Source organism: Triturus cristatus, chromosome 3_2 (assembly GCF_964204655.1).
Source record: "Triturus cristatus chromosome 3_2, aTriCri1.1, whole genome shotgun sequence".
Classification (NCBI taxonomy): Eukaryota; Metazoa; Chordata; class Amphibia; order Caudata; family Salamandridae; genus Triturus; species Triturus cristatus.
The window spans coordinates 923,223,548-923,251,153 of NC_140584.1; the positions used below are offsets into that span (position 1 = coordinate 923,223,548).

Genomic DNA, 27,606 nt, shown 5'->3' on the forward strand with positions numbered 1-27,606 from the left:
TGCTGCTTGTTCAAAAAAGAGGCTTTATGTGGAGGACAAACATCATAAGGACTGTATTCATTGTTTGTACCCTGACCACAAGGTCACTGACTGCAAGATCTGTAGGAACTTCTCTTCAAAGACCTTGAGAGACCGTGAGGGACGTTTGCTCACCTGGTTGCAAAAGTTAAAGTCCCGGAAAGACCCGGTATCTAGTGACAGTGATGATGCCTCCTCTGCGACATCTTCGAGGAGATCTCAAAAAAGGGGTAGGTGTTCACCTTCAACTTCTTCTGACCCCCCTGCCAAAGCCTTACAAAAAACCTCTGATAGGTCTGACAGGCACAGTCCCATCAAATCTCCTCACCAAGGTGTAAAGGAGAGGGAAAGACTGGTTTCTGAGACACATTCTATTAAGAAGATTCTATTCGGTTTCAGCTCCACCTTCTGAGAAGCCAAAACTGTTCAAAAAACCAGCTTCCGTCCTGCCTGAGGGGGAAAGCTGACAAGAAAATCCGCCCGTCGACGACGACAGAATCAGGTACGTCGACGACGGTGTCAAAGAATCAACCGACGTCGATTTCCGCTCTGTCGATGCTGCAACCTGAGGTACCAGTTTCCATGTCGTCAACGATGATGACTACCTCGACGAGTACAACGACGAGGATGGTGTCAACGACGATGTCGACATCTACAGCTTTCAGCATCATACTGACGACGATTCCGTTGACGATCACTCCTTCGTCGTCGATGGTTCCACCGTCGACGACCTCGTCGATTCAAAGTGTCGCAGTTTAAAAAAAAAAAAAAGACGCCAGATTACACCGGAGAGGACTTCTCCTCGTAGAGTGACACCACTACCTCCGGCACTCCTTTTGGAGGAGGAGTTTTCCGATGAAGATGAGGGTCCTTACATGGATGCATATAGCCCATCCCAATTACGTGTCAAATATCAGGACTCAGACTCTGAGGACTATTATATAGACCAAGGACAATATCTGCCACAAACTAGGCAGGAACAGTCGCAGCAGGGCATGGTGGCTATGCCGTCTTCACTGATTGCTGATCTACAATTCATGTTGCTGGATTATAGGAAAAGATTTTCATCTTAATCCTCCGGCCAACAGTCAGTGCAAGTGTCTTCACCTCCACCTCAATCTTCTGCTACTGTTGCTCCTCCGCTTCCACAAGCTCCGGTTCTGGATCCAATGGAACCTCAACAAAATGTAGTCACAGTTCATGATGACTCATCGGATGATGACCAGGGCACAATCTCAGTCCCAGATCCAGATAGGGAATGGGATGACTATATAATTCCGGATCCCGCTTCTCCATCTCCGGATCCTGCGGATTCTCCTCCAGCAGATATAGGGGGTTTCCACAATTTACTGGAAAGAGCATCCAAACGTTTTGATCTTCCCATACCATCAGTACAGTCGGAATGTTTTCTTTATGATTTTAAAGCGCCTTATAAAAAGTCTGTCCGTTCTATCCTAATTGTGGGTCATGTCTGGGATGAGTGGATAAAGGTAATGAAATCTCCACCTACCGTCATGCCTGTTCTTCCTCGACTGGAGAAAAAGTACAAAGCTCCGGAGGATAGCCCTGCTTGTCTGGTTAGCCAACCGAAATCGGACTCTTTAATTTCTCAAGCAGCCCAAAGGAAGTCAAAGAATCCGTCGGCACCCTTACCACACCACCGGATAAGGAGGGTAGGCGTCTTGATAATGTGGGTAAGAGGTTCTCTTCTATGTCCAGCCTCCTGGTCAGGGCTGCTAATGCCTTGGCGATTCTGGGACGATATGATCGCCAGATGTGGTGCGACTTATCTCTGTATTTGGACCAGTTATCAGAAGGCTCGAAGGCTGAGGCAAAGAAAATCCTGGAGGAAGGAGAGCGTTCTTCTTTGGAAATTGATTGCGCAATGGACACTGCTTTCCGCTCTTTGCCAGGTGCGGCAGTCCTTAGACGGCAAGGCTGGCTTCAGGCCACCTGGTTTCGCCCGGAAGTCCAAAAATAAAATCCTAGATCTGCCGTTCGATAGTGACATGCTTTTTGGAAAGCATGTGGATTATGCGCTGCAGGACATAAAAAAGGACACAAACAGCGAAGTCCCTTGAGACTTTGCAATAACGCAAAGTACCTTTCCGTGGTACGAGAGGAAGAGGTTTTTCTTCATACAGAGGTGGATACCAGCAGCAGCGCTATTCCTCCTATGCGCAACTATCTCAGTCTTACAGGCCCCAGTATTCTCAAAGACAGGGCCAATCGTTGTCTTTCTCTCGCCAACCCTCTAGAGGACGACAAGGGTGCAAGGGGAGAGATTACTCTAAGCGCCAATAGCGGCTTCCCGGCTCTGTCTACTGTTCCTTCACCACCTATAACACCATTGGGGGGCAGGATATCACAGTGCCTCCACAACTGGCAGCTCATCACATCAGATCGGTGAGACCTCAACATAATCCGATTTGGCCACACACTGGAGTATCAACACCGTCCACCCTCCAGAGACCTCCAGAGACCCTCGTGCCACTGAATCCAAACATCTACACCTTCTACGTCTAGAAACTCACCAACTATTTCTCAAAGGAGCAATAGAGCCAGTACCTCTGTCTCAACGAGGCAAATTATTCTATTTCCAGTTCTTCCTCGTTCGCAAGACTGTTGAAAAATGGCGCCCAATTTTAGACCTGAGGGAGCTCAACACCTATCTCATTAAACTCTTGTTTCGGATGGTATCCCTACAGGACATTTTGTGGCTTCTCAATCTAGGGGATTACATGGCCACTCTAGATCTCGAGGAGGCACACTTCCATGTTCCCATCCACCCGGTCCACAGGAGGTTTTTACGCTTGACAGTAGCCAAGAGCTACTTTCAATTCAATGTCCTGCCTTTCGGACTCCGATCCGCGCAGCGGATATTCACAAAGGTCTTGGCCCCAGTCGCAGCGTTGCTCAGAAAACAATCGCTAGAGGTTTTTCCTTATCTAGACAACTGGTTGGTGAAGGCACCTTCTTCTCAGGCAGCTTCAGAAGCTGCACTCAACTTTTCAGTCATCTGGGACTTCAACTCAACAAGGACAAGTCAGTCCTCTGTCCTTCCAGGTCGGCCAAGTTCCTGGGGGCTATTCTGGGCACGGCTTGTTGCAAAGCTTTTCCATCAGAAGAAAGACAGCAAAGACTGATCACCTCCGCCCGTCATTTGCAAACAAGACGGTCTCTGTTCGCCTATACAAATCTCTTCTAGGATCAATCTCATCTTGCATTCCCTTAATTCCGCATTGCAGACTTCATATGCGCCCACTCCAAGAGCAATTGGATTTACAGTGGAATGCTCTTTCGATCATCACTCCTCTTATGAAAGAGGCAGCCAGATGGTGGATGGTCAAAGACAATATCTCAAAGGGTCTCACCTTCACAGCCACTCCAGCTCCGTTGATACTTACCACGGACGCCTCTCTGGAAGGCTGGGGAGCGGTCTTGCAAGACCTTCAAGTGAGCGGCCACTGGCAGCCCGAACAACGTCTTCTCCACATCAACCTACTGGAGCTCAAAGCGATTAGTCTAGCTTTACAGGCTTTCCTTCCGAGGATTCGGAAATCCACCGTCCTGGTCCGTACAGACAACATGACGGCCATGCATTACGTGTACAAGCAGGGTGGAACAAGGTCTCCTCTGCTGTCCAAGGAAGCACAAGAGATTTGGGAGTGGATTATCCGTCACCAAATTTCACTTTCGGTGGAACATCTTCCGGGGGTCCTCAACAAGACAGCGGATGCGCTAAGTCATCTCAAATCTGTGAGCCACGAGTGGGAATTGGATCAGCTCACTCTGGAGAGAGTTTTCAATCTTTGAGGCAGACCCTCCATAGACCTGTTTGCCACTCCAGAGAACAGGAAATGCCAGTTCTACGTAAGCAGGGAACACCATCAGGGATCATTGGGGAATGCACTTTCGATGGCCTGGTCAGGCGCCTTTGTTTACGCCTTTCCTCCAATTCCGCTAATCCCACGACTACTCGGCAAGCTCAAAGCAGAACCCTGCAGAATGATTCTAGTGCACCGGCGTGGCCCGCCAGTTTTGGTTTACAGAGCTTCTCCTGCTCTCCCAGGATCATCTTATTCACCTGCGTCCAATTCCTTCTCTTTTGACGATGTCTCAGGGCCAAGTGGTACATCCGGACCCGAGCACTCTGCAGTTGACTGTGCTCAGGTCCGCGCATCAAGTACGAATAAGACCTATCGTTCAAAATGGAAACGTTTCTGCCTATGGTGCCGCCAACAGAACATTCATCCCTTTTCTTCTGCTCCTCATCAGATTTTTCCATATATTTTGTATCTGGCCAAGTCAGGTCTCGCCCATTCTTCTATCAAGGTTCATCTGGCGGCGATCTCTAGGTTCAGACGAACATCTTCAGGCTCTTCTCTTTGGTCTGCGAAAATCGTGAAACAATTTTTAAAAGGATTTTTTTAGGGTTTTTCCTCCGGTTAGACTTCCTCCACCCATGTGGCAGCTCAACTAGGTCCTTGCTCATCTCATGAGGCCTCCGTTTAAGCCAATTCATAGGGAGGATCTTACATTTCTCTCATGGAAGTTGGCCCTCCTCCTCGCTTTAACATCAGCCAGGAGGGTTGGTGAACTTCAGGCTCTCACTATTAAGGAGCCGTTCTTGCAGTTCAAAAAAGACACTCTTATCCTGAGGACCCATCCAAAATTCATCCCGAAGGTTCCTTCGGATTTTCTTTTGAATGAACCAGTCATTTTGAAGTCTTTTTTCCCTAGACTGACAACTCCAGCGGAGAGGTCTCTTCATTCTCTGGATGTTCAAAGGTGTTTTATATCCAATGCACCAAGGACTTAAGTAGATCTACTCAGCTCTTTGTCGCCTTCAGTGCACTTTGCAAAGGTTTTTCCCTTTCAAAACAAGTGGTTGCACGATGGATTGCCAGCGCGATCCACTACTGTCACCAAGCGGCTGGTAAACCCCTAGAAGGGAGGGTCTGGGCGCACTTGACAAGATCAGTTTCATCTTCAGCTGCTCTGTTCGCTGGAGTACCGATCAAAGACATTTGCAGGGCAGCTGCATGGAGCAGTGCCCATACCTTCACAACACATTACTGCTTGGAATCTTCCACGCAGAGCGATGCTGCAGTGGGACAGGCTGTTCTAAGGAATCTTTCAGTGAGTGGTGAGCTTTCCCTTCTAACCCTCCTTCCTGTTATTGGTTCGCACATTTTGTATCTGATGATATTTACTGACTGGTGTTTAGTAACTTTTATTTCTCATGCTGATATACATGCAAGGTGATACAATGTATTATTACACAAAATGTGCCTCCTTTTTTCCTAACTGCTAGCTATTCTGATCCATGCTATGGGAATCTATGAAAGTTCCAATACTGGAGTAAGAAAACAAGTTAATTACCTGTAACTTTGGTTCTCCAGTATTGGTAACTTTCATAGATTCCCATACGCCCACCCTCCTCCCCTGGGAAAGCTCAGCCTTCAGCATATTCTGTTATATTGTTCCACAACGGCTACGAAAATCTGAGGCTCTGAGATTCTCTCAGGAGGGTTCTATGGGGTGAGGCTAATCTGATTGGTTGTTGTATTATTTTAGTCTCTTTTACAAAAAGAGGTGGCTATGCTACAAAATGAGATGAGGCCTAAGCCTTTCTTTCTCTTTTGTGCCTACTGCTATGGTATTTTTTATTTACCAAGGCTCCCATTCCGACAACGGGGAATGATACAAGCTATGAGAATCTATGAAAGTTACCAATACTGGAGAACCAAAGTTACAGGTAAGTAACCTGTTTTCTTCCCTTCCATAGAGAGAGTGCCCTACACCCAAATGTAGCACATGGGTGCCATTGACCATGAACGTATACTGATCCATTTCCCCTGAAATATGGTCTTCCTTGACAATCGTGGGGTCCAGGTCTAGTGGAATATTTTTTGCAGACAAGCGTATGTCTAGAAACTCCTCAGAATCCCTGCTGTATTATCTTAGCTCTCCATACCTGATCCTTATGCTTCATGATCCCTGTCTTTTCCATTTCCTCTAGCTTCCCTAATAGCTTCTTACGGTCTGGTATGATGTCCATTTCATCTGCTACCTCTTCCTCATACTGTGTGGTGTTTACTAAATATGCTCCCTGCCAGTGGCATAACGAAACTTGAGCGGGCCCCCCTGCAAAGCACATGGAGGGCCCCCCCCCCCCCAACGGCATGGCCCACCACCTACCACTTTGCCCTACCATCGGGCGCTCCTCTGCTGTTGTTCATCTTGGATGGGAGTAAACCATCCTGTGTCGTGTGGTTAGGTTTGCTGTAATTTCTAGCTGACAAATTAGCAAATACAAGTTCAAAGCACTTTAAAAGTATTTTAAAGTTGTGTAAACTAATTACATGGTAATAAAAATATTCAAAGACAGATTTGCCATGTTGAAATACAATGGTGGGAATTTTACAGGCATTCTTATCCATGCATCAATTTATCTCCCAGTCATAATCTCACAACATGAACAAATAGCCAGTATTTTTGCAGTGCTAACAGAAGACAGAAAGGGGTTGGAAGGAAAACGGTGAAGCAATGGCAGCTGTACCGTGTTCAGCAAACAAGTTACCAACTAAAATCTTAAAAGGGCCTATTTGGCCTCGCATCTTTCTGTGATCAAAACACTGTGACTCATTACTTATAGTAACTCGTTGATGGTGATATGAAAAGACACATCTGCGGTCGTAAACACTACATACAAAAAACGATTTTTAAGAGACGAAGGGGAATCACTTATAGGTTGGTTCCCTCCCTTTACCATATGCAGCATACAGAAACCAAGAGGAGATGGGGCAGGATATATTAAACGCACACCTGTTTGTTGCAATTCCATTTGGAGGGAGCCCCATAGGGTAAAGCATGAAAACAGACAGGGACAGAGCAAATTAGTAAATGAAATGGGATTTCTGTAAGGGTATTGTGTTAACCTGAAGAATAAACATTACAGACGTGGAATATATGTTAAAGCAACCCTCACATAAGTTAGAATACAGTAATAATGCAAGAATGAGAACATGAAACGTTAAAAAGAATGATCTGGACATAAGCACATTTTATCAAGTTCTGTTTCTATCACCCTTCATCATTCCCTTCCCCTCCTTGGGCTCCATGACTAAAAGGTTAAGTAGGGAGAAGGGGGTAGCAGCAGTGGTTGTGGCAGACAAGGCTGCACAGCAGTTACTGGCAGTCCATCTTAGATTAAACTACAGTCATCCGCAAAACCTTTCTTCCACTGAGGAAAAACAAACATTGGCATAGCCAATAGATCTGGACTATAATTGAAAATTCAAGACTGACCTAGTGCGTTGTCCATGCAAGTTACCTTATGCCAGTCAGCCTCCTAATCGCAAGCAAAATTGACACTCAGTAGAGTGTGTCAATATGTGGTATGTGGGACCAATGTGCAAGTGAATTTGATGCCCCGTGGCAGCCATCTGAGTGCGGCTGTGCGTGACAAGTGTCAAAACTGGCTACACAGATCAGGAAAATGAAATGTAATACAAATTTTGAAATGACAGGCAATGCTGAGGAGAATGAGTGCATGGGGACCTACATTGGAGTTTGGTTTCAGATTCACAGGACTCCCTTTTGGCTGGCAAAGCAAGACTGAAAAGGTATCCAGCTGTTTTGTGGTTTAAAAACATATTTTGCCAAATGTATTTTTTCTATTTTATGTTATACTAGATGGTGGGTACATATATTAGTTTTAATCAATGTTTAATGTAAGTTTGTAGCTTTACCTGAATACTAATCGAGCATTAATTTCTATGTAATTTCCGTGAGAACTTATTTACGTATTTCTCCTTACTTCTATTAGTTTAATTCTTTCAATACTCTCACTCAGGGAGGACAATGGTCCGAGCCTTTTGGAGCACAAGGAAATGGCCACAGAACAGGTTGATCTGGGGTGAGACCATATCAGTCATCTTTCAAATTTCTTATTTTGCTTACATAAAGCCCTCGAGCTATGCCCATAATTCTCGCATACCCTTCATAGTTACACTGGTCTTTCTTAGACTAATGACCATGAAACCGGTAGAGGGGTGTCACAAAAGGTGTCAATGTTTCCACTGACTGACTCCATTCCTCCATTGTAGGCATTTGGAGTGACTACCCTCTTCGATCTGCGTGCGTCCTGGGCTATTAAAATAAAGTTTGCATTATTAGAAAAGCAACCATGTATATCTTAGACCAATGCTAAATACCCCCATAATAAATCCATAGCTGCCAAATTTTGAGTGTGCTGACGTGTTTGCGCTTATGTGTGACATTTAAATATGAATCCAAATGAGTGACCCCACCAATTGGTGGGGAGAGAAAGAATGAAAACTTGGAGTAGAAAAGAAGAATCAGATGAGGGGATCTTGAAGAGGGGCTGTGAATGGACTGAAATGATGGAGAGCCTAGAAGATGAAAAGGAGGAAAGGGGTGAGAAGAAGGTAACAACAATGACACAAGTGAGCAGTGCAGGTAGTGGGGAGAAAGAACGAAGATGGTGATGAGCACCTGTAAGCAGGATGGGGTATAATAGGAAGACCTAATGAGGAAAGAAAAGAATAACAGTGAGGGGATGTATGTTATCTCATTTATAACGAAGAGCCTCTCTTGAAGCAGTGGCTCATCCGGGGCCCGGACGTGCGCACACTATTTACTTGGAGCACGGAGCCTTGGAAGTAGACTCACCTCCTGACCTGAGGACTGGGGCTGGGCGGGCCTGGCCCTGGGCTGCAGCTTCACTCTGACTTCAGAGGTAGGCGCGAGCGGGCCGGGCAGGCTGCAGAGAAGGCACTGGCAGCAGGGCAAGGCTAGGATGTGCCACAGCCACACCCAACTCTCATGCGCACGCCGCTTGCTGCACTTTAAGAAATGCACGCCCCCGAATTGCGCACGATAAATTAAATTAGGGCAAGGCAGTTCATTCATTGGTCACCAACCCTGAGACCGCGCACTGCGCAAACGTGTCGCGGAGACAACTGTGGGCTGCGTGCACCTGCCCACACAATTCATTTAATATATTATAAAGAGCGGCAGAGCCTCACCGGGCCCAGGCACCAGTCTGCCACTCACTGCCTCCGCTACCAGCTGGAGCGCCACTGTCAGACTGCACACCTGGCACTCTCAGGGGCAGACGTGAGGCATAGTTGACCCGGGGTGGGCTAAAGGCGGTATTGAGGACAGAGACCCTCTGGATGGGTAGCTCCCTCAAGGGTCTCGAGGTGCCTGAACTTTGAAGCAGACGCCCTCATGGTGCCCGGTCTTCTCTGCCAGCTTGGTTTGAATCTCAGGCTTTGAGCCTTCACATCCGAATCTCACGGGGCAAACCGGAGGGGGTGGGCAGGAAGGAATACGTTGGAATTTGGGGTGAAATGCGGGGGGCAACTCAAAATGTTACAGGAATGAGACCGTGGAGGCCCGAGTGCTCCTCGAGGTCGCTGCGCCCAGCAGAGCCTCACCGGGCCCGCGCACCTATTAATGAAGAGGCTCAGAGTTCAGGGCAGAGGCCCGGCCAGGGCCCGCTCGTGCGCACTGCGCAGCAGTAAGTAGCGCACCATTTAATTATAATAAGAGAGAGACTCAGGCCCGGCTGGGGCCCAGGTGTGCGTGCCGTGTGCAGTGCCAGTGTGCAGTGCACCATTTAATATATTAAGAGGCCGGGCATGTTTTAATTCTGCTTGGAGGGGGCCCCTGGAGCACTGGAGGCTTCCCCAACGCGGGGGCTGCGGGGGCCTGTGTTACGCCCCTGCTCCCTGCCTAATCCTGAGTGGTTGCATCTGTGCTCGCATTCTACAAAAAAAAAGGTGTAACAGACACATGGTAACATTTGGGGGTTATTCTTTGACTGAATGTAACCTATTTGAGTCAGTGGCATGCGGAATCAAAGAATACACACAACTAGAAACATTAGAGTTGTGTGTACCTATCTCTGTCATATGTTGATGCCACATATTATCTACCAAGCCTGCATGAATACTATGGGATATACTTTCTTGCTCGGGTATTGCTCTTTGCAAGCATGTAATACTTTTACACAACCCCATGCACAAGGTAAAATACCACTACAGTGTAGCTGCTAGCATAATATGGCGTAACAAGAAGAGCAAAATAGCAATACATAACTGTCCTCTAGTAGAGCAGAGAAAATACTATCGCTTGTGCTTTCAAAGTAGACATTATTGTTGCATTTCTTTTCCTTCCTCATATTCCCCTTCTATCTGTGGAGATGTCTGAGGCAAGGCAGGGTTCAAGTGCACATCAGTTCGATGTGTCCATGGTTTCCGGCCACCCACCTTCACTGCAGTGGTCCCAGGATGCTTGTTTCCAGTCCAGGGAAGACATGACTTGGAAGTTCAGGCTGGACTGTTCCCATGTGGCACAGGGTCAGACTGATTTGCATATGGCCATGTCTGAACTGGGGTGGTGGAGTGAGCTAAAGAATGATGATGGATTAAACCCAGATCAGTTGACTGGGGGTGAGTGTTTGATTTGCTCAAACGCTCCGTCCATCATCCCCTTTGGTATCGCATCGTCACAGAGAAGGGACCGTCCTAGCGAGGATCCCTCTATTTTTCCGTGAAGTTGCAGATGTACACCTCCTCACACACAGGAATTTAACTTGTGTGCTAGGCTGGGACGGCCTTCTCTGTTCACAATACCTGTTTAGAGAAGAACTTGGTAGACTTCAGTAACTCAGACAAAAAACATATTTAATCTCCTAAAACCTCAGCTGTTTTATGGGCATCTATCTTTTGCCTTGTTATTGTTAAAGGGGTAGGCACTAGGTGTCCTGTCACTATTTGATGTGGCATTAAGCGATGATCACTTGCTGGGTGATTTCTGAGGGTGTACAAGGCTAATGGTGGTTAGTAAAGCACATAGTTTGCTTATTTTATTCTTGAGGAGGACATTCAGACGCCCCACAACACCTCTAGTTTGGGGGTAGTAAACAAATGACAATTTATGATTTATTCCCAGGGCGTTGCAAACGTTTTGAAATATGGCGTTGTTGAAATGTGGCTTGTTGTCTGAGTGGATTGCTTTGGCCACTCCCCAACTTGGTATACCCTCCCTTATCAGAGAATTGGCTGCTGCCTTAGCATTATTATATACACTGGTTCTGCCTCAATCCAGTGCCTGCAGTGGAAGGCATTTTGCAAAGGTTTTCTGGTTACCTTTCCGTTGCTTATTGCTATATTTGGGTATTAAACTGGTACTTATGATGTGCACCGAATACCCAGACAATGTTAACAAGTGTTAAATCAGTTATTCTCATGCTCACTTCTACCCAGCCTGTTAGGCATTGTACACTTTGCTTCTCTCTCCTACCCCTGCTCAATTTTTCCTATTCACAGAGCACCACTCCTCCAAGTAGACAAAGTGAAGAGCTGGAACTAAGCTTGGATGCAGCCATTGGGGAATTGTTTAATGTTTTCTGTTATGGTTCAGATTTGATGTGTTCTCAGTGGAAATATAATTACGTATACGAGCATTCTCCTCTCAAAAAATCAAGTACCACCATTCAATAGTTCTAGGTACATTTTCTTGTTTTACATTGAAAGCGTAACCTTTGCACAAGCTCTATCCAATGCAGCAACTCATTTTTTTTATAACCAACTTTATTGAAGGTTTTGCTTCAAGACACATAGCATTGTAGCTCAAAAGAGTAAATTGTATGTGCACAACAATGCAGCAAGCACAGCCATCAATATTGCACAACATTACAGGGTCAAGTTGACAGTCCATAATAGCTACACCACTTTCCCCATATTCGGTTGCGCTTCTGAGGACAGCCACGAGCCTCAAAAACCGTCTTCTCCTAGTGTGCGCACCAGTCCATCCCCCTGCATCAGCACCTGCGTGTCGGTGGCATATGCTGTTTCCATGTACGCGCCATGTCTCGTTTAGCAACCAAACAGGCCACCCCCAAAAAGAGTCGCTCTGCCTAGGGGCTCCCAGCCTCCTCCACCAACCCCACCAGCACATTACAGGGTGTAAGTTCCAGGGTGCAGCCCAGAACAGAGGAAAGCACCCGACCAATCCCCTCCCAGAAGGGCCTTAACACTCGACAAGCCCATGCTACATGGAAGTTTCTGCTGCTGGAAGTGCGCAACACGCGCATACTGCTAGGGCATCAGGGAGTAAGTGTTGCAAATGCCGTAGGGTGAGGTATGTTGCATGCAGGTAATTAAATTGAACGAAATGCAACCGCGATGAAATCGCCAACTCTCGGGGCGCCATACAGGCCTTCCTCCATTCCTCTTCATCCAGTTCTCCCACCCAAGCCTCCCACCTCTGCCTGGCCCGTTCAAGGCCGTCAGGAGCATGGATTACTAGCAAGCAAAAATCACAGATATGGCCCCCTTACCCAGACGCCCAAAGAAAATGTTTGCCTTAAGCTGACTAAACTCGGGTAGTAAAGCGTCTGGGAGATCGTGGGCCTGCATGGTGTGGCGTAATTGGAGGTACTGAAAGAACTTTGAATTGAACAGGGTATATTTGGCATTTAAGTCCTGAAATGTCACGAGGCTACCTCCCCTGTGGACATCCCCCAAGTAGGAAATCCTATTCAGTCCAAGGGGACGAAGACCTCCAGGGTTGAGAGCTGACTAAGCCAAGTTCCCCCCGCCATAGAGGGGTCATCTCAGTGAGGCGGCGATCCCAGCCAATGACCCGAAGAGCCACCCTCCAGCAGTTAAGGGATACCCACGTACAAGATGGTAGTGTGACGGGCGGTCGTGCCCCGTACAGAAGGTCGAGCAGCCCATCCAGACTCATTGAGTGAATCTCCAGATGGTACACTGGGTCATACCACCCAACAGTGAACCAGTTGTTAATTGGTACCAAATGGGCTGCGAGATAGTAATGGTACATGTCCATTAAGCCCAATCCACCATTAAAGGGGGATCTGTGCAGTGACTAAAAGGCTACTTTGTGCCTACCACCCGCTCACACAAAATGTGTGATCTTGGCAGTCAGGGAGTAAAACCATTTGCGGGGATGGGTTGGGGCTAGTTTCCAAGGGTGGACAAGTAGCACGGCAGACACACTATCTTGAAGAGGGCGGTAAGCTCCATGGGATTCAATGGCAAAGTGGAAGAGTGGCCCAACCACTGTAAAACCTTGGGGGAGAGTCAGGAGGAAGGATTGCAGGGACTGCAAGGAGGGCTGCAACAGAGGTGGAGGGACATGATAGGACACAAAGTTGTATTGCCTAGCTTCCAGGCGGCCCTCAATACCCATGTAACATCCTTGTGCTTCCGTGTGCTGTGCCATGACTACAAGGGGGAGAGATATGTGCAGCAGTAAGGCGACTCCTCTTGAGCCAGGTGTAATGCCGGAGATCTAAACCCTGTGGTAGCTGAAACGGCATAAAAAGGGGCAGCATATGCCTTAGAAGTGGGTCTCCTGCAATAGGATGAGCACTGGCCTGTCTCACCTGATTTACCGTAATACAGCAGAATGTTTAATCCGGTCCAGCAGGCTGTTCACATTCCAATAGTAGTCCGACGGGGTCATGACGTGCAGAGAGCATGAGGCAGTTCCTGCCGGTAAGCAGGATCCAATATGATAGTCTGGGGACCTACAGCGCCATGCCATACACATGTGATGGTAGTAATAGGTGTGCTTGCCTTGGATAACCTGAAAGGCAAAACACCATTAAAGCAGTTAAAAATAGTAAACCTGGACTGAGGGCCCAACTGGTACACCCACCCCTCAACCCCCCCACCCCACACTTCACCCCAGGAAGCATCTTTTGCCCTTGAATAACTATCCACAACAGCTGAAATCGGAGGGAACGTCTGTGGCTTTCAGGTGTCCGTAGAATAGGATCTAGTGCCTGACAACTGACATCAGCACAGGTAAATGCAATTACTGAAAAGTACACTGCAAATGTAACGCTGATGACCAAGGAAGAGCACACACCTAGCGGAGGGAGGGAGAAAATAGTAGTGCAGCCAGCCAAGGCCAGTCCAGCCCCCCACAGTCATCTCTTCCACAATAGGAGCCAGCAAGGTTGAAGAGATATGACTGCAGGCAAGCCAGAGCTTTGTTGAAAGCTACGAGTAGGAACCCCATTCCGCCCCAACCGACTGAAAAGTCATGAGAGAAACTAAACAGTGGACCTAACATCTAGAGCCGGCGGCGGAAAAAAAAAAGGGCCTCAGCCGGAGAGAGGCGGAACTGGCCCCCCGCATGGACAGCCTCCCTCAGCCATCCTTATGTAGAGATAAAAAAGAGAGAAGCAAAATATGAGAGATGCAGGAGTCAGGAAGTTGGGGAAGGCTAGAAGGAAGCTCAGGCCAGCCTTAACCGAGTGAAAGATCATAGAAGTATTTGACATTCCGTCTGACGGGGAGGCAGGAGGAGAGACAGTATCCTCCGGGGCTGAGCCAGGGCCCTCCGAGACCCCCAGCTGATCAACCCAGGGCTTCCTGGAGCGAGAACGTTTGATCCTTGCTGGGACTGTGTCCGGGTGTGTCCCACTGGATCCTTGGAACAGTGCAGATCAGGGGATAGAAGCCTCAGCAGCCGCTGCTCCGTCGCCCACTCCCAGACCTGTTCCACAGAGTCAAGGACTGGAAGATAACCTTGAGGCGGGCCCGGAAGAGAAGCATGTAGCGAAGATCAAGGGCAGGGAGCTTTTGTTTCACCTCAGCAAACGAGCGTTGACGCTGCTGCACCACCTTGGTGTAATCGGGGAAAATTCGAATTTTGGAATTGGAGAGTCGCAATTCCGCCTGCAAGCGGGCCTCCTTCAAAATAACGTGTTGGTCTTTGAAAATTAAGCAACTGCAGGATCACTGGGTGAGGGGGAGCTCCAGGCCGGGGCCTTGGCGCCAGGGAGCGTTGGGCCCGTTCTATGGCAAAGAAGGTCCTCTGGTTGTTCTCAGGGTCCCACGTTATAAACCAATCCTCCAGTACACCTGCGAGACCCCGTTGCTCCAGGGATTGAGGGAGGCCGATGAGCCAAAGATTGTTGCGCCTCGACCTGTTTTCTGTATCTACAGCCCTGTCAGTAAGGGTGGACACTGAGGTGGATGTGCCTAGACATCTGGCAATCGATATCATCTTCCGTGGAGGAGACCCATTTCTCTACTTCAGTCGTCCTGTGCACCACATTAAGCAGGTCCTTGCGTAGCAGGGAGAGAGCCACCCGAAAGTCATCCACCTTGGATACCACAGCATTTCTAGATTCCTGTATAGCCTTTAGTGTTGTCCCCAGATCTGCTGCTGTCTGCTGCACCGTCCTCCTCCCAGTGATCAACCGGTGGGGCCGTGTGCTGATCCAGTTTGGTTTGGCTGATGCTGGTAGGGTAATCTTCCCACCCTTCCAGGGCTGATGGCGAGGCAGTTGGTTAGGCACGGACCCCTCGTCCCCCACAGCACCAGGAAATGGGGAGAGGGTCCCAGAGTCCTAACCTGGAGGTCACAGTGCAGGAGTTCTCCCAAACAGGCCACCAAAATGCCACGCTCTCTGCGGCCACCGTGCTTCCTACAGTGAAGGCCAAGCAGATCCCATGGCCTAGCTACTGCCAGGCCTTCAGATATTCGCCATCAGAGGGGGGGAGAGGAAGCCCACCCCGAGCCTGTCTCACACCCCGGCTCACCAGGCACCGGCCCGCGTCGCCTCCCATAGCCGCCAACAGGAGCAACGCGAATCACTGCGCAGGGCCCGGGGGAGTCAGGAGGTCCCAGCAGACTTAACGCCATGACACCGGGGCCTCGATCGATCAGTTTGCCACTGCCTCCACCGATCCAGAGACGTTAGGAAAGCAGCACGTGTGGAGCAGCAGTATCTGCCAGGACCACTCTGTGCGACCAAGTCGGTTCGCCGCTGCTGGGCAGATCTCCAACAGCGGCCACCGCCGGAATGTGAGGGAACCAGCCTCCCTCCAGGCCCCGCTGCAGCTGCCTGAAGGCCCCACTAAAGTACGGGAGGTTGTGCCACACAGCCAAGCCATTCCTTTGCCCCCGGGGCCGTCCGCAGAGTTGGTCAGGTCCGATACCACCTTGCTGGTCAGGAGGAGTGAGGTGGGCGGCCCCAACAGAGGTAGGGCAGCAAGGGTGTTGCACCACCACCCAGTCAGCAGTGTGGTTCGGCTGGCCTCCAAGGCACTTAAGGCACAGTAGGAGGCCCCCCGTTAGGCGCAGATCAAGTGCAGGTGCAGTGAGCATAGAGGCATGCCCTGGAGCCTCAGCACCAGCAGGGGATATCATTGTCAGGCAGGGTGGTAAGGATTGTTGTTGGGCGACGGGAGCATCACAAAAGCTCGACCGCCATCTTGCAGCATCTCCTTTTATGTGTAATTTACAACCTAAGAAGTTTACTCTTGTTTAATTTAAATACAATGTGCATGATAGGATAACAACAGTATGAAAACATTGTCAAACAGTGCTCTGTAAGTGCAATAAACCCAATACAATATATTCGAAAAACAAATTAGGCTAAGCTTGGATGAAGACAGACCTATGGCCCTCATCCTCCTTGACCTCTCAGGAGCCTTCAGCATGCTATATTGATTAAAAGACTGCATAAAGTTGGCTTATTTTCCAGGGCTCATAGTTGGTGTCAGTCTTATCTCTCTGATAGATCTCAGTCCATTCATCTCTCCCCTTTCAAGTCAGACCCTGTCTCCATCTCTTGTGGTGTTCCACAGGGTCTGCTCTCAAATCCACACTTTTTGATATCTACTTGGCCCTTCTTGCTGCTATCGTGAGAGCTTGAGGCTTCAATATTTTTTAAGCTCTTGTACCACACCCATGGGGCCCTTTACTCTGCAGGTCCTTATTACCACTGCAACATGATTTCCTTCTAAAGGTCGCTCAGAGCTCTAACATCTGAAACTAAATGCATTAGCCCAAACCCGCCAAATCCATCTTGCCAGAACTGGAGGTCACTCTTTTTCCCATCTAGCGGCCGTCCACTGGCATACAGGACGTCTAATTTGTCCTTGTTTAAGAGGTTACTTAAAATGTCTATGTTCTAACTCCCTCCATTTCACTCTACTGAGGATCCCCTCTTTGTTCTTGTCTGTCTGTTATGCACCTGTATGCCCTCGTATACCCCTTTGGGGTTGAGTAGGCACCCAATAAATCTACTTAACAGGACAATAATTACAAGAGACTTGTATTACTTCAGATATTCCAGTCATCACCATTGGTAGTTTCAGTGAATAACTGTAAGTGCGATGAGTATGCCCAGACATAGGTCTCATAGCTCACTCTGTATAGGAGTCGAGCTGCACCTCACTGACCACTAGTCCGCTGCTGACTGAGACAATGATGGTTCGCTCAGACCTCTGTTCCCGAATGTTCGATGAGCAGTTGCACAGCTATAATGAGTTTACTCATGGTGTGGATTTGTTTCTGCAAATGACTTATCTGCAGTAAGTGTTCTAGTTTTTCTTTGCTCACCTTTTCTTTTGTCTGTACCACATGCATCAATTACCACTTGCTACAGACAAGCTCAAGTGCTAATGGGGTTCCTAAATATTCACATTCACTTCTGTTCAGATCACATTTGGCAAGTAGCCCTGTTTTTAGCACCTTATTGCTGTGAAAAGGAGCGTCTTTTAAATGGAGTTTTGGTGTAAACGCCCTTATCCAAATGCGTACATGTTCAAATTCTGCAAGTCTGTGTCGAGGCATGATGCATGGAGAGAAGCCAGTATCAGGGTTGCTGAGCTTGCTTTTTTCCCTAGAATATAAGGTGTCCTCTGTGAGCAGGAACTGAAACTACAGCAGCTGCTATTGCTGGCAGCCTGCAGCGTATTGAATAGAGCTGGCAATGCAAGCTACTGTTCTCCATTATGATGAATGACTAGAATTTTAGCATCTGACCCCAGACCTCCATTGATAGCTTGCCTAATGATACTGCATAATGAAGGCGTGCAAAAACAACAGTTGATGGACAGAATGCAGAACAATGTCATACATTCACGCCAGTACAGAGATCTGGGCCTAAATCCATAGTTTTTTTGCTCACGATGCCATTCCAGTTTGAACCCAGCCATATGCAAATCAGTCTTGACCCTGTGCCTCATGGGAACAGTCCAGCCCGAACTGCCAAGCCAGGTCCTCCCTGGACTGGAAACAAGCATCCTAGGACCGGTTTCGGGGTTTCACCCCTCTTCAGCCAGGATAGCTTGATTCCAGTGGCATGGAGAGCACGGGACTCGTGTCTGAGCATACCCGTCCCACTCAGGGTGACAAATGCAAAAACAACAGTTGATGGACAGAATGCAGAACAATGTCATACATTCACCCCAGTACAGAGATCTGGGCCTAAATCCATCGTTTTTTTGCTCACCATGCCATTCCAGTTTGAACCCAGCCATATGCAAATCAGTCTTGACCCTGTGCCTCATGGGAACAGTCCAGCCCGAACTGCCAAGCCAGGTCCTCCCTGGACTGGAAACAAGCATCCTAGGACCGGTTTTGGGGTTTCACCCCTCTTCAGCCAGGATAGCTTGATTCCAGTGGCATGGAGAGCACGGGACTCACGTCTGAGCATACCCGTCCCACTCGGGGTGACAAATGCAAAAACAACAGTTGATGGACAGAATGCAGAACAATGTCATACATTCACCCCAGTACAGAGATCTGGGCCTAAATCCATCGTTTTTTTGCTCACCATTCCAGTTTGAACCCAGTCATATGCAAATCAATCTTGACCCTGTGCCTCATGGGAACAGTCCAGCCCGAACTGCCAAGCCAGGTCCTCCCTGGACTGGAAACAAGCATCCTAGGACTGTTTTCGGGGTTCCACCCCTCTTCAGCCAGGATAGATTGATTCCAGTGACATGGAGAGCACGGGACTCACGTCTGAGCATACCCGTATCACTCGGGGGGACAAATGCAAAAACAACAGTTGATGGACAGAATGCAGAACAATGTCATACATTCACCCCAGTACAGAGATCTGGGCCTAAATCCATCGTTTTTTTGCTCACCATGCCATTCCAGTTTGAACCCAGCCATATGCAAATCAACCTTGACCCTGTGCCTCATGGGAACAGTCCAGCCCGAACTGCCAAGCCAGGTCCTCCCTGGACTGGAAACAAGCATCCTAGGACCGGTTTTGGGGTTTCACCCCTCTTCAGCCAGGATAGCTTGATTCCAGTGGCATGGAGAGCACGGGACTCACGTCTGAGCATACCCGTCCCACTCGGGGTGACAAATGCAAAAACAACAGTTGATGGACAGAATGCAGAACAATGTCATACATTCACCCCAGTACAGAGATCTGGGCCTAAATCCATCGTTTTTTTGTTCACCATGCCGTTCCAGTTTGAACCCAGCCATATGCAAATCAGTCTTGACCCTGTGCCTCATGGGAACAGTCCAGCCCGAACTGCCAAGCCAGGTCCTCCCTGGACTGGAAACAACCATCCTAGGACCGGTTTCGGGGTTTCACCCCTCCTCAGCCAGGATAGCTGGATTCCAGTGGCATGGAGAGCACGGGACTCACGTCTGAGCATACCCGTCCCACTCGGGGTGACAAATGCAAAAACAACAGTTGATGGACAGAATGCAGAACAATGTCATACATTCACCCCAGTACAGAGATCTGGGCCTAAATCCATCGTTTTTTTGCTCACCATGCCATTCCAGTTTGAACCCAGCCATATGCAAATCAGTCTTTTTTTGTTTTTTTTTGTTTTTTTTTGGGAAATTCTTTTTATTGATAACTTTGAACACAAATCAACGTACACTGGCAATTAATACATCAGTATTCCAACCATTGGAGTGTGTACAGACATTCAGAGAGCACCTTCACATCTAATTAACATAACATTGTTGCATGCCACCGCACTGGCCTCCAACTGTATCATGTGTTGTAACGGTCTTGTTAATCTACTTATTGTTCAACTGTGTTCTTTCAGTCACTCAATTCCGACTCTGAGGTATCACGTGGGGGGTCACATATATTCCCTCTGTACGCATTCCATCCTCCCCATACCTGGGTCCATTTTTTGGGGCAGCCTCTATGCACATACACTGTTTTTTCAACGACCATTGTGGTATCCATATCTCTACACCATTGGGAGAGGGTAGGGGGCTGTCTGGATCCCCATCTTTGAGCTATGTTGCGCTTTGCCAGCAGCAGTCCCAGCGTCACCCAGATTTGCGCCACGCGGCTAAGATCTGTAGGCTCCCATACATTGAGGAGGCACCTACTCGGTTCTGGGAGAGTCGTAATTTTTGTCACCTGGGAGAGTGTGCGCATGATCGCCTTCCAGTACTGGACTATTACGGGACAATCCCAGAGGGTATGGAAAAGACTCCCACACTGCCGAAGACAAAGCGGTGATTCCGTCCATTTAAGTTTATATAGAAGTGTGCGGGTATAGTATGTGCGGTGTAGGATTTTTAATTGTACCAGTTTCAGTTTTGACGAGATCCCCACCTCCTTAGGGGTGGAAAGTGCCGCCTGCCAGTCCGTTTCATCAAATTCTCCCAGTTCCATCTCCCATTTGGCCTTAAGGGCTAGAAACGGGTCTGGCTGATTATTTATCACTTTCCGATATGTCAGGGACGTAGCTCTTTTAGTCAGATGCTCCATGAGGAGTCTATCCTCCAGTGGCGAGGACTCCGCCAACCGTGTCCCCCGGCGGGACCGCCGCCCGAAGTGCATGCCTAATTTGCAGGTAGCGAAATTGTTCAGTGTCTGCCAGGTCATATTCGGCTTGCAAGTGGGCAAACGTGACTACGTCACCTTTTTTTTGCAGAGATCACCGACCCTCGATATGCCAATCAGATCCCATTGTGAAAACCCCTTGGTAGTACGCAACGCTCCCAACCCCTTGGTGTCCCATAGCAGTGTGGCCTGCGTTATCTTCCCCTCCCAGCCAAGAGCACGTTGCGCCTCAAACCATATCTGCAGAGTATGCGCCGTTGGGCCCGTAATGCCGCGTTTCTTAGTATGGTTATAGAGCTCCCCCAGAACCCCTCCGCTCCCCAGCAGTTGGCGGTCCATACGATACGCCGTGTCATCCCCCGGCACATGAAGCCACTGGTTTATGACCATAAGCTGTGACGCCCAATAGTATATCTTGATATTAGGGAGGGCGATGCCTCCGTCGTACCAGCCTCTGGTCAGTTTATGGAGTGCTATCTGCGGCGCCTTATCTTCCCATAATAAACTGGTCACTTCTGCGTTTATGGCGATGAAATAGGCTGGGGCAACCGGGAAGGGTGTATTCTGAAGCAGGTAGAGAAATCTGGGAAGCGCCATCATTTTAAAGAGGGCAGCTCTTCCCAGCAACGTCAGGGGAAGGAAACGCCAGTATTTGACGTCGCGTCAAAACCGGACCAAGGGTTGTGTCAGGTTTTCCGCGACAAATTTCGCTCTGTCGGCTGTCACATATATTCCTAAATATTTGAAACCATCACATACCACCCGAATTTCACACCCCTCAGGGAGCTGCCTTGGAGTACATAAAGATAGGATTTTTCCTAGTTTATCGTGTAGCCAGATACCCTCCCGTACGACGCACAGATGTCTAGAAGACCGCGTATTGAGCGGGCCGGCGAGGTCAGGTACAACAGGACATCGTCCGCATACAGAGAGATGCGGTCTTCCCACCCCATCGTCCACTTCAAGCCACGGATGACCGGGTCCTGTCGCACCCAGGCCGCCAGCGGCTCCAACACCAGTGCAAATAGAAGTGGGGAGAGGGGGCAGCCCTGTCGCGTCCCCCGCGGGAAGGCGTTCGAGATATGCCCATTTACGACCACCTGTGCCATAGGCTTGGTATATAAAAGCTGGATCCAAGCGCATATCTTGGGGCCAAATCCCAGGTGGCGAAGAACAGCAAAGAGAAAAGGCCACTCCACCAAATCAAACGCCATCCGTGCGTCCAGTGATAGAACGACTGCATCCTCCTCTATCGAGGAGCGATGTGCTAGGACTCCATGCAACCGTCGTATATTCAGGGCTGTATTTCGGTTTGGCATAAACCCGGATTGATCCGGGTGTATTACGGTGGCGAGGTGCGGCTGCAATCTCGTTGCCAAGACTTTTGCTAGTATCTTTGCCTCGGCGTTCAGCAGCGAGATTGGGCGATAGGATGTGCACTCATGCGGTGGTTTATTAGGTTTGGGAATGGCCACTATGGTGGCCAGTCTCTGATCCCGGGATAGAATCCCTTTCTTTAAACTGTCAGTGTACATGCCCAATAGATGCGGAACAATGTAAGTCGTGGCTTTCTTATAGAATTCCACTGGAATTCCATTTGGCCCCAGCGCCTTCCCAGTACGGAGGGCGGCTATTGCAAGTGTAATTTCTTCCGCGGTCAGGTCTTTTTCAAGGGCCGCAACCTCGGATGGGGCCAACGTGGGCATAGCGATATCTCTGAGGAATGCCAGATTGTCCACAACAGTGGACGTGGCCTCTGGAGTATAGATCTTTTTGTAATGCGTCGAGGGGGCTTCCGCAATTTGCCAAGGCTCCGACGTGAAACCACCAGTTTCCAACTGGATCCGCGCCACCCATCTAGCCGCACGCTCCTTTTTTTCCAGCCAGGCTAACAGTCTACCCGCTTTATCCCCTAGCTCATAGATCGTGTGCTGCGTCGTGGCGTGTCTGGCTTTTGCCGCCTCCCATACATAGAGTACTCCTGGCGCAAAAAGAATACAAGTCCTATGTGTAATGTCGTCATCTATGCGTGTGGCATGGTCAGCCCCTGCCCGGGCCACCCCCTGTTCTAGGTCATGTACCTCTTTTTGTTGGTTTTTCTTGTGGTCAGCCACCATCGAGATGGCCTGGCCTTGAAGGACCGCTTTGTACGCCTCCCACAGTGTCGTCGGGCTTGTGACGGAATCCTTATTTTCTGCGAAATACTGTCTGGTTGTTACCAGAAGAGCTTTATTAATTTTGGGCACTTTAAGGTACCCAGGGTGAATCGGGAATACCCTACGCCCCTGTGATGAGGACTGGAGAGTGGTCTGAAATGCCCCTAGGCAAATGTGTTACATCCGTCATCCCTCTCAACCCCGTCGCCAGCGCAAAAATGTAGTCGATTCGAGAGAGACTGTTATGGACCCCTGAGTGAAATGTATATTGCCACTCCGCCGGGCAGCTTGCTCTCCAGGTGTCTATGAGGCCAAGTGCCTCCGTAAATTCCAGTAGTTTAAGATTAGCGCCCCCATGATCTCTGGTGGACGACCTGTCCATGTATGGATCCATCGTCGCATTGAAGTCCCCGCCTATTATGAGTTCCCCTTGCGGTAGCGACAGCAGAAACTCTCCCATCGCCTGGAAAGTAGCCTGATGGTGTGTCGGGGGGACATACACTGTCACTAAGTTATATATTTTTCCCTCCCACTGGCAGGTCAACGCCGCAAACCGACCATACTCCTCCCTGCGGGAGTCGACAATGATAAGCGGGAATCGCTTATTTACCAATATGCCCACCCCTCGGGAACCAGACGTGAAGTCTGAATGCACCACCATTTTGAAGCCCCACCTATCCAGGGCCTTTGTAGTCGTGCCCACTAAATGCGTTTCCTGAAGGAGCGCCACTGCCGGCCCCTTGCGCTTGAGATATTGTAGGACTAGCCCTCGTTTGATTTTATCCCCCAAGCCATTCACATTCCAGGACAGCACTCTAAACAAGGGGCTGGGAGGCTGTGGACCCCCTATATCTGATCATATATTAGCCTCTATAGTGGGCATTTGAACTCTCTCCGTCATGCAGGGTAGCGTGAAGTTGCATTAAATGTACATTTATCCTCCTTTCCACGACAGACATAGTACGCATCAATCGCCAATGTGTAATCTCAAAACACAAAACCAAACATAAAATAACTTCCACCTGTTGCCCCCGTCCCTCCACCCCCCTCCCTGCCTCCCTGCCCAGCGGATTTTGAACTACCCGCCACCCCAACTTAGCAGAGTGCTTCGGTCCCATAACTTTGTACTTGCGTGTAGGGGCGGAGCTGCCCCTTGTCCATTCGCCCTCTCCCTTCACTAATTGTGAGTCAATGCGAGAAACCAGTTATTTAGAACAGCAAAGTTCAGTCTTCAAGCGTCCCTACGGCGGCCCTGCCTCCCGCGACCGGGGGGGACCCCCCAGCTCTCCATTCCAGATAACCATTCGACAAACCAGCCTTTCACCTTCTGCTTCATTCCGGTTGTGTATGCTCCGTTTCTTCTGAGCCAGCGTTCTCCGGAGCTCTGGAGGATCGAGAATGCTGTTTATAGTCATGCCCTGCGCGTCTAGCATCCTTCGCCGGGCGCCAGCCCTCCAACCACTCAGCGGCCTCCGCCGGTGTGGTGAAGAACAATGCCCGTCCCTCTGCCTCAACTCGCAGCTTTGCTGGATAGAGCATCGCATACTTGAGTTCACGGGTGCGCAGCTCTTTTTTTATGGCCAGAAAATCACGGCGTTGCTTCATCACTGCTGCAGTATAATCCGGATAGAGGGTTACCGTACAATTGTCCACCTTCAGCGGGGGGGGGGCGGACCGCGCCGCCTGCAAGATGGCGTCCCTATCTCGAAAGTTAAATATACGCGCCAGGATCGGTCGCGGGGGGGGGGGGGGGCGGTCTAGGTCTGCCTCCAGGCACTCAATGCGCTCTTTCCACCGAGAACAATTTTGATAGCCCGCGTGGCTGCAGCTGGTCCATGATAAGTTTTTCTATGAAAAGGTCCAGAGCCGGCCCCCTTTCGCTCTCCGGCACACCTACTACGCGCACATTATTCCTTCTAGACCTTCCTTCCTGATCATCAAGCTTTTCCAGCAACTGTTTTTGCACAAGTTCCAATGTCTGTATCTTCTTTTTACACTCCGTCGCGTCGCTGGTAAGGGTCGCCGCCGTCGTTTCCACCTCCGACAGTCTCGTGGTCATTTTAGATACATCGGCTCTCAACAGCGTTATATCCGTCGAGATTGTCCCTATCGAGACCTGCATCTGTGTTAGTGTGGCCATTACATCCTGGAGGGTAATTTCTTTAGGCTTGTCGGGGGGGGTGAGCCTTTTGGTACGCAAACTTCTCAAGTTTGGTGTGCGTCCCCACATGTTGCCCCTTGCCGCCCATGTTGGCCAGTGCGAGCGATAATGCCTTCTACCGACCCTGGTCCTCAGGAGGCGGGGGGGGGGGGAGCAGTAGGGATCCAGCAATCGCCGCCGCCTGCCACGGGATCTTCCACGTGCGGCCTGTCAGTTTCACCGGTGTCCCGTCACGTCCCCCCTGTATCAAAGCTCACCTCAGGCCGTCAGCTCCGTAGCACAGCAGCCCCCCTCCCTGCGTCGGGGCCTCCACCGCTCAGTCACCACCTCAGAGGCCAGCGCCGTCTCCCTCAGCTGTCCCGCACTCCAGCCCGCGGTACTCCACTCTCAGGGCAATGCACCAGGGAACAACCCCAGCGCCTCTCCGGGGGAGGGGGGGGCCAACAGGGGGCGCCTCCGAGGGTATTTCGCCGGTTTCTGTCAGGATTTATGCCAGGATAGTTGCGGGAGTGGGCTTCAGACACTGAGCTGCACTAGGCTGCGGCCATCGTCGTTGGCTGCAAGCCACGCCCCTCCATGCAAATCAGTCTTGACCCTGTGCCTCATGGGAACAGTCCAGCCCGAACTGCCAAGCCAGGTCCTCCCTGGACTGGTAACAAGCATCCTAGGACCGGTTTCGGGGTTTCACCCCTCTTCAGCCAGGATTGCTTGATTCCAGTTGATGGACAGTATGCAGAACAATGTCATACATTCACCCCAGTACAGAGATCTGGGCCTAAATCCATCGTTTTTTTGCTCACCATGCCATTCCAGTTTGAACCCAGCCATATGCAAATCAGTCTTGACCCTGTGCCCCATGGGAACAGTCCAGCCCGAACTGCCAAGCCAGGTCCTCCCTGGACTGGAAACAAGCATCCTAGGACCGGTTTTGGGGTTTCACCCCTCTTCAGCCAGGATAGCTTGATTCCAGTGGCATGGAGAGCACGGGACTCGCGTCTTAGCATACCCGTCCCACTCGGGGTGACATATGCAAAAACAACAGTTGATGGACAAAATACAGAACAATGTCATACATTCACCCCAGTACAGAGATCTGGGCCTAAATCCATCGTTTTTTTTGCTCACCATGCCATTCCAGTTTGAACCCATGCCACTGGAATCAAGCTATCCTCGCTGAAGAGGGGTGAAACCCAGAAACCGGTCCTAGGAAGCTTGTTTCCGGTCCAGGGAAGACATGGCTTGGCAGTTCGGGCTGGACTGTTCCCATGAGGCACAGGGTCAGACTGATTTGCATATGGTCATGTCTGAACTGGGGTGGCAGAGTGGGCTAAAGAACGGTGATGGATTAAACCCAGATCAGTTGACTGGGGGTGAGTGCTTGCAATGTTCAACACTCCCTCCATCATTTCCTTTGGTATAATGAAGGCGTAGCACACTGCAGACTACAATAGTGTGGATGATCTCTACTCCTCAGAATCGAAGAGCGTAAGAATGCTTTCCCCATACCTTTGGGAAGTGACTATACTACTGCACCTTTATTTTAGGTTTTTTTTTTTTTTTTTTGTCCTCATCTTCACCAAGGCTGAAACTTGCGTAAGCCCAAACAGAAAGAAAGGCATATAGGGCATTGACAAGCTGACTCAACGGATAGTTGGGAGAGGTCTTAAGGAAAATAAATGTTGACCATGACCCCACAGCTATGTCTTACGCCCAGCCAATCTTAACATCTTATAGTGGACTCAGCACACATCAACCACAACCACTTCCACCATAGCTAAAATCCGCGGGAAAATTGGCATCAATGCCATGCAGCATTAGCAGGGAGAATAAACCATGGCTTCATAATCACAGGACCTGGGGGGAAAAAAAACCCAGTCTGTCATTGAGACCAATCAAGTAAGTGCCAAAAGGCTCTTTTACTCAAATTGCCGGACCTGAGGAGGTCTATTTTCGAGATTTGTAACATCGCCGACTGCCAGTCATATAAAGAAGGTGGGGATGCCTCTTTCCAGCGCTTACATATTTCCCTTCGAGCCGTCAGGATGGAATAAAACACGAGATTTTTTGCTGGACTTCGCTTCTGATCCACAATCCCAGATATTACTAATCGCAAGTCCACAACAACTGTGAAACCCACGGCAGAAGAAAGTTTAGTGCTCATGGAATCCCAAAAAGATAACAAATGGGTACACTCAAAAAACATGTGGGCATCAGAAGCCTCGACTAAACCACAGCGGGGACATGCCACCAGAACACCCGGAGTAAATTTAGAGAGCCTCTGAGGAGAATAATAGGCCCTATGAATCGTAAAAAGATGATTTCTGCGGAGCCAGGCAGGCTTAACCAAGTCCCACATGATGTTACAAGACATACGTCAAAGTTCATTCAGATTTTCATTAGGCAATAAGGTGCCCCACAGATGATCAGGGAGAAGAAATTCCCCATCTATCTCGTCCAGAATTAAATTGTACCAAAGGGAAACTTCTTTAGGTTGAGGTGCTCTGTCCAACAACGTTGACACAAGTTGGCTATTTCCTCCTAGGGGCATATTGTAGCTCCGAGGGGCACTGGATGGATGTGACTGGGCCCAACTTGAGATTTGTATGTACTTTAAT

General features: G+C 49.3%; 1 protein-coding gene across 1 annotated transcript in view; it reads left to right on the top strand.

Annotated features, from left to right (window-relative positions):
- Positions 1-27,606, top strand: part of GDPD1 (glycerophosphodiester phosphodiesterase domain containing 1) — a 379,654-nt gene that overhangs the window by 134,443 nt on the left and 217,605 nt on the right. The window lies entirely within an intron of this gene.